The sequence below is a fragment of the Nanorana parkeri genome, unplaced genomic scaffold (genome assembly GCF_000935625.1).
Source record: "Nanorana parkeri isolate BGI_ZX_2015 unplaced genomic scaffold, ASM93562v1 scaffold1523, whole genome shotgun sequence".
NCBI lineage: Eukaryota > Metazoa > Chordata > Amphibia > Anura > Dicroglossidae > Nanorana > Nanorana parkeri.
The window spans coordinates 220,315-232,913 of NW_017307791.1; the positions used below are offsets into that span (position 1 = coordinate 220,315).

General features: G+C 39.6%; 1 protein-coding gene across 2 annotated transcripts in view; it reads right to left on the reverse strand.

Moving 5' to 3' along the window:
* The window catches only part of NTRK2 (neurotrophic receptor tyrosine kinase 2), a 201,916-nt gene that overhangs the window by 133,697 nt on the left and 55,620 nt on the right, over window positions 1-12,599 (reverse strand). The window lies entirely within an intron of this gene.

Sequence of the window (12,599 nt, forward strand, 5' to 3'; positions counted from 1 at the left end):
GTTTGCTTTGGAATGGCACTTTAATACCATGTAGCCCTGGTTTCAAAGGTCAAATGAACATTCTCTGCATGAAATCAGTATATTCTCTCTATCCCTACATAGATTTGCAAATGTAAGTCTGAGGATGGTAAAGCAAATTACCTCTGGTGCACTGGGCTGGTTCCTCAGCCAAAAAGCATACTAAAGCTAACTGGATTCCACCAACCATGTAGCCCTGGTTTCAAAGGTCAAATGAACATTCTCTGCATGAAATCAGTATATTCTCTCTATCCCTACATAGATTTGCAAATGTAAGTCTGAGGATGGTAAAGCAAATTACCTCTGGTGCACTGGGCTGGTTCCTCAGCCAAAAAGCATACTAAAGCTAACTGGATTCCACCCCAACAGACCCCTAAACTTGTAAGCCTGTGTAACATGTGGATATTGGGACAGTGATTGTGAATGGATCAAGGTATTCTCTAAAGTGGTCTGTATTATGACATTATTTTCATATGGGAAGAATAAATATACAAAAAAAATTACAAGCTGAGGCTGCAGTGTGAACTTTGGAATATCCTGTATTAATTTTGACTGTAATAATTCATTAGAGAAGCCTCCCCCTTTTCAAAATGTTCTTCCAAGGAGTAAGAATCTCTTCTTCTCAATTATATTAAGTCACACTGTACATCTGGTGCTATGAACATGATAGTTTAATATGAACTTGTGTCTGGGCTGTGAGTCTCTGGAGTACACTGTGCACTTCCTACCCCTTCTCTTCTTTTTACAGATTAGATGGTATGTTTAAGTGATAATAAGAAGAACATAAATCAAATTTATAAGAAAAAGTCTTATGGTTACTATTATATACTCTCCAGCAAGCAATGGGGAGTTGGAGACATAAATCTTGTGGACAAAAAATGTAAGATAGCTGGTATGATGTTAAGGAATAAAATGAAAAAATAATATTACACATTAATGTACAGGAAAGAAAGGGATTATTGCTGCATATCAATACGTCATTATATTGCTTAGGCTGTTATTCATGTTAACTGGCTGTAAAGTCACATTAGAGGAAAACTCCTGAAATACACAGAGGACAACATTTTGCTGACTATACATTATAGTTCTGGTTAAAGTGTAGCTCAAATGTTTGGTATATGGATGCTTAGTTTGATGTGTGATCTTTCAATTGACCTCTATGGCATTCAAATAGCTGGCACTTGACAAAATTGGACATTTTTAAATACCTTTACTATGGAATCAATGATAAGAAATGCTATGTTGGGTATACTCCCATATGGTCTTACTAATTACAGAATATGCTAATTCCAGTACAGTAAATTACTAGTTCCCACTAAAAAATAACACGTTTATATGTGCATAAGTTAAGTGCTGCCAACTGCATGCAGCAAAGATCTCGTATTGATGGATGATAGATCACTAAGGCAATGCTATGTGATTTACCGGTAAGTGGTTACCAGGGTCAGCTGTAAGGTGGTTACAGAAAGAGTTCAGCTAATGGCAAACCAATGGCAGTAGGAATAGCAAGTTCCAATTAAAGGACAACTATTGCACAAAACCAGCACAAAAATATCTGTGATGTGGATACTTTTTTTCTTTATTTACTGCACCCAAATCATATTTTAAGAAGTGACGGTGATAGGAATTACTAGCCAGAATAAAAGGTTATCCCTGTACTCATCCTATAAGAAGAGAATGGTACCATTGTTACGTCTTAGGGTCTGTGTTAATTCTGTCTCAAGCCTGCACGCTGAAAGCTGCTACTTGATTTTTAGTTGCAGTGGTTGTTTGTTTGTACATTGTGTCACGCAGATAGCAGGACACCCTAACAAGTATGTATAATGCATTTGCACTGTATCAAGACAGGCCTGAAGGTATATGCACGAAAAGTAATCTCCACATTTCGAGATCGCTTAGCAAATTCCTGTTGGAAGGGTGAGAGATCCAAGAGTTACAAGAACAGCAACCCAAAGGTTGGTCACTACCATTATTCTATTCTATTAGATAAAGGACATGAATAACATTAGAGGCACAACAACCAGTACAGACAAACACTGAATTATAATGTCTCTTTGTGATGCTGGCCCTGCTTCAAAGTGAGAAGTGCTCAGCTGGACCTGTAATGTTCACTTAACTCTTCTATCAACACTCTAAGATATGCACAGCTATTCAAAGTGATAACAGTGCGGTCTTTTTAGAAAGAATGAGTGGATCAAAGCATATTCAGCTGCCTGGAATTGCCCACTTTTGCCAAAAACATTAACTTGGAATTATAAAGCTGACCTTATGCTGCAGACCCAAATGAATATGCAGCCAATGTGGAAAAAAATCAGTGTAGAGTAGTAAACGTTACAAATGTTAAAAAGAAATCCACATCCCGACAAATCCTTTTTGAAGAGATCAAATTACAAATGAATATTGGCGCTTAATGTTAATGAATGATTCATTGGTGATTGTACTGGGTATTTTAGGTGAATCTGACATCTCAACCTTTATAAATACAGTAATGTGAAGAATTAAGTACAACTCATGGAAATTATTGTATTTTTCAACACAACTAAACAGACAATGTGGGGAATATTCTCATATTGAAAGACCTATTTCCGGCTTAGAACCAACTTGTGGACAGATGAACTTACATTTCCATACAGCACATTTGATATGATAGCCTATTTGCCTTTATGAAATCCACCCCAATGACCACAGGCAACAAGCATTTCTTCCACCACGCTTCATAGTTCACATGAGCTTTTTCTCCTGAAATGCTGTCTTGTTTGTGGCATACATGTCTATTGTTACTGTAACCAAACATCTCCTTCTTTGATTAGTTAGTCTTCAGCACATTGTTCTAAAAGTCATAGATTATGCCTATAGGCTCAATGGCAAACTGTCATCTTGGTCCAATGTTCCTTTTTGCATAGCAAAGGCTTTTTCTTAACACACGTCTGATGCCAGTTAAATTGGTGAAATCTCTTTCTGATTGTAGATGCAGGCAATTTGACCCCAACTGTTGTAAGAGTTACCTTGACATCCGACGATAACCTTTTAGGATTCTTTGAGATTTCTTCGAGCGTCAAACAGTCAACTCTTAGGGTAAATTTGCTGCGCCAGCCAGGCGAATTAGCTGTCATTTAACCACCTGCTGTCCGGCCGTTGTAATTAAACAGCCGGACAGCGGCTTCTTGGATGCGGGTGGGCGTTTTTAAACACCCCATCCCGCCCCGCCCGTGCCTGCTGCTAGGTGGCACGCACGAGCGGAAAATCAGCTTGAAATGTAAACAGCCAACGATGTTTACATACAAGCATTCGGGTGTCTGTAGAGATGCCCGATCACTTGTAATATGCGTGCGAGTGTGCGCCCCCCCCCCTCTGTCGCAGCTGGCGATCCCGAGCTCCGCTGTGCACGGTGTGAGCCCAGGACCAGCACAGCAGCTCTGTGACCAAGGATCAAACAGAGATCAGTACACGGACCTTGAATATTCTTGTACACTACCTGTCAGCTTTGGTGTGCCTTACCTCCTAACCTGCTGTGTATGATATTTGCCTGCCTCTTTGCTTATGGTAGACATTAATGCACAGTTGAGTTAGATGCTTAGAAGTTATGGACTCCAGTGAATTAGTCTGAGTATAACAAAATTTGCACTGCATTTATTTTGAACATAATAATGTAATGTTTGCTCAATGAGACGACATGCTGCTGAGGTGTGAAGAACACTCTGCAGAGGCAGCAGAATAAGTATGTGCTGCTCACATAACTAGAGGATGGATATTAGAGACAAGAGAAAGATTGAAGGAGTGTTGAACAAGCTTATTGTTCTATTCGATGTGCCTATTCTGTATTGTGGCTCCTTGGAAAGCACACTAAGGGTGGACTGTTACATTTGAAATAATTTTACATAAAAATGCTTGTATCTGTTGGAGATCATTGTTGAGTGGGTCACGGATAAATGTCCACACTTTGCTCAAAGGATTTAATAAACCATTATTCTCTATTTTTTGAACTGCACTCAACCTTGGGGAACTCAGCTGAAGCAAAATAGCAATGCACTGGGAGGGGAATTTATCAAAACTGGAGCAGACAAAATCTGGAGCAGCTGTGCACAGGAACCCATCAGCCTCTCTCTTTCATTTTCAAATCTTAACTGAACAAACTGCCGTGCATAGCTGCTCCAGTTTTTGTCTGCTCCAGTTTTGATAAATTTCCCACAATGTGTTTATGCATGAGAAAAACATTTGGAAGGACATCCACAACCCATCTACTAATGGGGAGGCTTTGGAAGAGATTAGAATACTTATACTACTGATGATGATAAAGTAGCTGTGGAATGCCTTATAATTTGTGCCTTGTACCCAGTGGCGTCACAAGGGGGGTGCGGGGGGTGCGGCCCGCACCCGGGTGACACAGTAATTTTGGTGTGACCCCCCTCTGAAAAGTCGGTCGTTCGGTCATGTACCGAGCGCCCGACAGTATCAGGAGAGAGAGAGAGGAGGGGACCCGGCGGCATACATTATCCCGCCGGGTGGCTGTCTACTCCTCTCTCTGCCGGCGTCCATCAACAAGATGGGCGCCGGCAGGTATCAGAATACTTCCGCGCATGCGCGGTGACGTCTTGGCGGGGTGACACTCGGACACCGCTCTGGGTGTCACCCAGCCTCGGGACGCCCCTGCTTTAAAGTGATATTAAAGTCAAAAGGTTTTTAAGCTATTTCAAATGCTAATTAAGTCACTTACAATGGAAGTGGCTCCCTGATATCCTGTTTTAGGGTGGCTCCTTTCCCTTGCAGGGTCCTAATTGTGTGTGCTAACAAGATGTGTGTGTCTCCACAAACACACAGGCACAGAAAGGCAATTCACTTCCCTGCTTTTTGTTCCCCTCTCCTCCTTCCTTTTTCCTCACTACTCCAAGCTACTAGATGGCTAATTTATGTAAATTAGACATGTAAATTTCATTTGGTTCTGAATGCAAATTCGCATGACATTTCGTGATTTCAGATATTCAGATGCATCCGAATGTCCCAATTGCAATGAGGTTGAGTGCAAACGAATCCGAATGTTCTTTAATTAAATTGTGGATGCTCCGAATTTCATTCAAAATTAAACAAAATCAGACATGTGTCTGCTTTCTGGGCAATCAGAAAACCCTGTCCGAAACCAAAATGAAATCCTAAAACATCTGAATTCGAATAACGAAACGGCATTCAAACCCAAAACCCAAAATAAAGAAAAATCTGAAACGAAATGAAACAAATATTTTGCCAGCTTTGGCTCTGTCCCTTGTCAGCTTGTACTGGACAGGAAGTTCATGGAAGCAGAGCTCAGAGAGTTGAAGACAGCTGTTCAGAAACATGATGACTGTAATTGCTAGACATGTGCACGGTATAAAAATTTGTTTTCTGACTAAACAAATGAAAAAAAAAAATTTGCATTCGTTTTATCGAAGAAAACAAATGTTTCTGCTGTTTCGGTTTCAGAAGCCCCGAGCCTCCGGATCCAAAACCGCACACTGAAAATGCAGAACAAGCAGTGGCCATATCGTCTGCCGGCGCATTCTGCGCTGGCGCGCAGCGATCTTCAAATGTATCTTGGTATACACCAAGATGGCGGCGCCTGTATGTTCAGGCGCCATCATCTTGGTGTATAGCAAGATATACTAAAAGATGGCGGCGTGCCAGGGCAGAACGTGCCGGTGGCCGATTTGGCCACCGCTCGTTCAGCCTGTGACATCATACTGAAAATGCAGAACGAGCGGTGGCCACGTCGGCCGCTGGCGTGTTCTGCGCTTGCGCACCGCCATCTTTGAGTGTATCTTGGTGTATGTTCGGGCGCCGCCATCTTGGTGTATACTAAGATACACTGAAAGATTGCGGTGCACCTGCGCAGAACGCGCTGGCGGCTAATATGGCCGTTGCACATTCTGCAAACAGATTTATTAATGCCCGAATATAGTTTTAGTATATTCGGGCATATAATAAATTCATTATTTCGGATTTGGATGAACCGAACCTGTTGATTTACAGGTTCGTCCGAATCCGAATGCACATGTCTAATAATTGCTTGGGCAAAAATTTAAAGAAATACTGTGCTGGGCAATTTATATTTGTTGATCTGGATTCTGCAAAAATAATTTGAAAGTTTAATAATACTAATATTAAAGGCAATTTAAATGCAAATTAGAATACTGCAATTAAAACTATCGGTGGTACATTGTATTTCTTTAAATGATTGAGATATTTAATAAAATCCATTATTAAATACAAAACTAATATATGAAATAGTTTAAACACGTAAGCACTATAAATTAATAATATATAAATCTTGCGCATTGCTTCGAAAAAAGAACCAGGCGATCATGCCATTTTAGTCTAAAAACCTGCTTTAATTGGAAATGCACCATTATTGCCATTACATCACAAAAGCATAGTCATTTGAATTATAGTACTGGACATAAAATTAGACTTAGACAAACTGTTGGTCCTATCTCTAGTAGTCAATTGATTCTAAATTCCAGGTACATGCTTTGCATCATCATTCCAGAAACCTGGAGATCTTCCAAAGAGAATGGCAGCACCTGTTAATCTTGCTGAATGTCTAGTGTTTTCCTCTTCCCATAGTTACCGTTGTTGTAACTGGAGTTTCTGTATTTCTGATTTGTAAACTTAGTTATACTTAGTTGATGTATCTGCCTATCTGTTGATTTTAGCATGTAGTAATACATAATAAGTGCTTAGCTTTCCAATTTTTTTTATCCTTATAAAAACACTGTTTTAATCCTGAAAATGTAATTGGAAAAACCGATACAGCAGAGAGCTAGAAAGATAGATACATGAAAAATGACTGTACTAAATCAGAACCTATGCCAATATGAAGCACAACATTTGAGTGACAGTTATCTTTTGCCACTGACATAAGGTCCCGTTATGGCAGAAAGGAAGCAGAAACATGAAAACAATATGAGAGATGACAGTATAACAGTCATCTGATGCTGAAATAACTTGACAATTTCCCTATAGTTTGTTCCAAGCTCACTCCCGTGATGGACTACCATCTCAGGTTCAGGTTACTAATTTGTATTGAGATTATAGTCCATCACAGTGGTGAGCTTGGAGTGGTGACTACTTTACAACACACACAAGGACCATGGGAAACAAAAGTAGCCACCCTCCAGAAGAAAGGACAGTGGCAGCACCAATTCAGAGATGACCTGAGGATCTACAGCTGAGTGATCCACAAATAAGATACATTTTTGTTAATAGTTAAGGTACCTGAATGCATTTTTAAGATTTAACTCCGGAGTTTAGTGTCACTTTAAGAAAAAAGGTATATAAAAGGATGAGAGCACCACAAGTCTAGATCAAGTCCAGTAAAGGTTCATTTTCTTACAATAAAGAGGTAAGAACGTCAATGTGTTTTGGGGGTTCACAAATACCCCTTTATCAAGGCATTAAACTAAGGTTTACAGATGATTTGAGACAATACTGGACAGGTAATTGCAGAACACAGATTACTGCAATAGCAGTGTGGGTTGCCTGTCTGACAAGCAAGCCCCAATTCTAATGCAGTAATGTTCTGCAAAGTTCTGCAAATTGCCTGTTCAGTATTATTCCCAATGATGATTTCTTCCAATGCATGCAACCAGTTTTATATTGTGTTATATTGGTGAATTAAGATAATACTGAATAGTATTATCTCCAATCATCTGCATTCACCATTTTAAAGCCTCCATGGATAGGGATTTGTGAGCCCCCAAAATGGAGTGGATATACTTTCTGACCTTTTGCTTGTGAAAAATAAACCTTTACTGGACTTTATCTAGACTTGCGGCGCTCTCATCCTTTTATATGCTGTTCAGACTCCTTGAAAACAACCTGACTGAGAGAGATTAGCCGCCAATTATTATATACTCACCTATGGATCCAGCACACTACCAACGGCAACACGCCTTTAAGAAAAAAGAGGCATAAAAACATAGCTCTCAGGAAAAATTGCTATGATTGCAATAATATCCATGAAATCTATAGATTGTCTGCCTTTAGGTTTGTACAGTAACCATGTTATGAAGACACTAAGTAACTGGGAGATATGTCAAACACTGTTCATTACAAACACAGTATATCTAGATGTGTCACACAGCTTGAGAATGATCTAGTGCAGAATTATCTGTACTAAAACACACACTTAACAAAATCAAGCACGTTAACCATCAAGGCAGCTTTAGTGAGATGGGAGCAGTACATAAACTGTATTTATTGGACTGTTTAAATGGTTTCAGTTGTTAATAGATGTAACTGTTGCACGTATATATTTAATTGCCAGGAATAGACTTTATACGGCATCACAGAAAAAAAAAATCAAGCTCTATATTTAAACACATGCAGTGTTATTATCCAAAGGCACCACTATAGCTAAAACATTGAACTTCATATGTGCAGAGGCTGAACATGACTACATTAGTACATTATACTACATAGTACAAATGACCAACACATCAACACCTTATTGCAGCTACCGTTTATTGCCTGCTTGATTAGATGTCTTTATTTTATAAAATAGGGGCAAAGAGCCAAATGTATACCATGCTGCACACTCTTTACTGGGTGTACCATTAAATGTGCCAATGTATATTAATGTACATTTTTCTCATGCAATATGCAAAGTAGGGAAGATCTTTTTTTTTTTAACAATACGTCTTTATTAAGGTTTTTTGCATATGATAAGACAGGATTGCATAGAAATAGTACGGTTTACAGGTCACATAGTGCCAATGGCTTAAGTATACAAAGCAATCGGTAGTATTACAAACGGTGCAGTACAGTGGTATGTATGTAGAACTGCACATTGCATACATTTGATAACAACAGTAAATGGCCTATGTTTAGTGATAGTGCTACTCAGCGCAGAACCAGGAGATGGTGTCGTTAAACCTTCTTTGTCAAATAGTAGGTTTGCGTCTTAATGGTATGATGGGAAAGGAGGTATGGATGGGGAATGACATACGAACATGTGGGAAGAAGGGGGAAAGGAGAGGAGACCTAAAACAGGTTTTCGATGCATTGAGATGGGATAAGGTATGTTGTAGGTGTATCGTTCATCGTCTAACATGAGCCATTCTAGTTCAGGTATATGCTACAGATTTATGTGTGGGGTTCCAATCCAAAAGTGCCAATATAGGATTAGGATAGAAGATATTATTGTCCATTAGTTAGGCTGTTTGGGGACAGGTAATATTTCAGGAGCAGTTGGGTAGTACATCGGTTGTCATTCATCCAGCAGTCCCATTCCCTGAGGAATTTAGGATCTTTTCGATGTGCTCTAGCAAAAAGATATTCAAAGTGGGAATTTTGGTTTATAATTTCTATTACGGTGTGGGGATCGTCTGTTGTTTCCATAGTCTGGCAATGGAGAGCCTAGCTGCAATAATGGTGTGTGTCACAAAGATTCGTGAGTTGGTAGGCCAATCAATCACCCCCACTCCTAGGAGGGCCATTCGTGCACAGGGTTCACGTCTTATTTGAGTGACCGCACTGAGAAAGTGGAAGAAGGTATTCCAGAATGGTTGCAGCAGGGGGCATTGCCACCAGATATGACACAGTGTACCAGTCTGTCCACAGTTTCTCCAACATAGTGGAGAGGTTGATGGAAACATCTTAGACAATCTGTGCGGGGTATAGTACCATTTATGGAATATTTTTAGGGCTGATTCCCAGTGTGTAAGACATCTTGATGCCTTTAGGGTCCATGCTATGTTTTGATGCCAGGATATAGGGGAGAGAGTGAACCCCAGCTGTTCCTCCCACCACTTCATAACAGGAAGTTTTTCAGCACTCAGTGGAGTAGCCAATAGCTTATAAAAAAAGGAAATACCTTTCATTAGTGGCGAAGCTTTAGAGAAGAAGGAGATGGATTGTCTATGGAATGAAGCATCCCTAAGTTGAGCTGTAGATAGGTAGTGCCTGATCCTTAGATATTTGTAAAAGTATTTGGTAGGTATATTGTATTGTTGGTGTAGTTGGTGGGGAAGATCTTTTTTAAAACAACAGCTTTACTGTGTAGAAATGCTTAAATGCACAAACAATTACACCATATTCCTTTTTATTGCATTCGGAATAAATGGCATCACAAGGGGGTGCGGCTCATACCAGGTGACACCATCAGAGGGAGTGACACCAAAATGACTGACAGTCATTTTGGTGTCACCCCCTCTGAAAAGTCAGGCGTTTGGTCATGGACTGAGAGCCCGACAGTTGCACAAGACAGGAGGGCACCCAACGGCATACCTTTTCCGCAGGATGGTCGTCCCCTCCTCTCTTTGCCGGCACCCATCACCAAGATGGCCACCGGCAGTGAAGTGCATGTGACATCATTATGCATGTGCATAATGATTTTACATGTTACACAATGATGTGCGCCTGGTGACGCCCCTGTTCCCTTCTATGTCTTAAAATGTTATGAACACAAAAACACTGCAAGTAGTATCTTAAATCTGAACTCTAGGCAGATATAATATGACAAGTGAATGCAGCTCTGTAATTATTAATACATCATTACATTTTTTTTTTAACATTCAACCAGTGTAAGTGGCTAAATTTAACCTAGTATCAGCCTCTTGCAGTCCCTGTTTGACATGGCTGGAGTGTGAGAGGAAGAAGCAGCACAAGCAGTCAATCGGTTAATATGCTGACAGGAAGCTTATAGGAAGAGAAAACTGAGTGGCAGTGAGCTAATTGCTGTGCTGCTTCTCCTTTCATTGTCCAGTTACAAGGTAGGCACGGGTCAAGGATGACCTAGGCTTAAAGGAAGTGGGTTAAATGATGCTGACCATCAAACTGAGGACAACTAGTGGCAGAGAAAAGTTATATATATTGTAGCAAAAGCTGGTTTTGCTATGTTTAGCTGTTAATGGGCTATTCATTTGTATCTTATTATTTATGGCTGGAATTCTGCTTTAAATATGTACTGCACTCTCGTGCAATAATGAAACGGAGCTTCATAGAAGCCAGGGTTTTTCTGCTTGATTGTTGTCTACAGAAATATATCTGGATGTGAACAAGTCCATGTGGACCACCTTGACTGCAAATAAAAGTTCACACTTCAGCATGCTGCTGCCTTAAATTAGTTTATCTAGCTTTACTGAGATGGACATGATAATTGAAGTGGTGCCAGATATTGCCAAAAATATCAGCAAAAGCCATGGGAGCTGGCTTTTATGGCTTCATTCAGCTAAGGGGTAGAAACGAACAGTTTGCTAATGAGTCACTATACTTTATACATGATCACTCATCACTACACTTTGTGTTGTGTTTCTAATTCTGATTTCTTCTTTTACATTTTGCTTTTGGTATATGTTACTAAGAACCAAAGGTTGTTATAAACATCAGATGCTCATGCCTATGGGTACATTAGGCTTGTGATAATGCATGGCTTTTTTCTAATTAACAGTCCTGTGGTAACTATAAAAATATCTTTTTAACTTTTTTACCCTGGGAACAACAATAGGATTATTTATTAATAAATAAATAACACTAGTAAAATAAATAATAATGCATCATATAAGAGCAGTAATCTTTTTGTGGAAACGGTAGCATTACTATCCTTTCAGCAATATGGTTCCAGTAAAATGTAATGGTAAAAATGAACATTTTTCTATAACCATTAAAAAATATGGAGCACGTAAAGCAGTTAAGCATTTGTTAGAAATGCTATCAAAACAATATGCAAACATGTAGGTAAAATATTTTGTATATGAGTAATAAAGTCCTGAAGTCATCAAGCTAATTCAGATCTCAACAGTCTAAGTAAAAAGAGAGACCTCTAATACACCTGGAGGCACCTCTCGGCAAACTCCACTTGACATCTGTGCTGCAGTGAGGAAGAGTGGGATGTGAAATAAGGATCTGTCACTCGGGAGAGAGTTGTGTACATTCCACAGTATGCAATGTTCTGTCTAATTGACCACTGACAGCTGAGGCCTGGAACAGCATCATTGCTTCAGGGATGTATACCTAGGACATTGTATCTTATATGCTGAAGGGGCTCACCAAAGTTCAGGATGGAGGATGTGTCAGGGGAAAGAAATGTTAAAGCAAGGATTTGAAGTTTGACTAACATGGGGTAAAGCTTGTAGTACAATACAATATTTAATATTTAGTCATTTATTTAGAAGGTAAAAAGCAACATACTGACATTTTACTGCACTGAAAGAAGTGTTACTACAACTTGTTTACAAGCCCCACGGTTCACAACTTATAAGAGATAGACTTGAAGGCTTAGTGTAAATATCGGAACATTCACTGATCCAAGACAAACCAGAATGTTTTGTACTAGTGAAAATGGTATTTGTCTGTGCTATCAAGGATCTAAGACAAAGCTTCAATAGGAAAGTGCAATGAAGCAGATACAACACCAAGTATTCCTCACTTTTTATGCCCCACAGTAGTTTGATGGACTGCTATGACGATCATGCTGTCAGTAGTGAGGCTGTCAACACATTCTCTCCTAAGAACTAGGAGAGGCTTAGTTCTAAACAAGAGCAAAATACAAGGCTTAGGGCCTCTCCACAGACTTAAATCTTGTGTTGATGGCATCAGTTTGACATCACTTT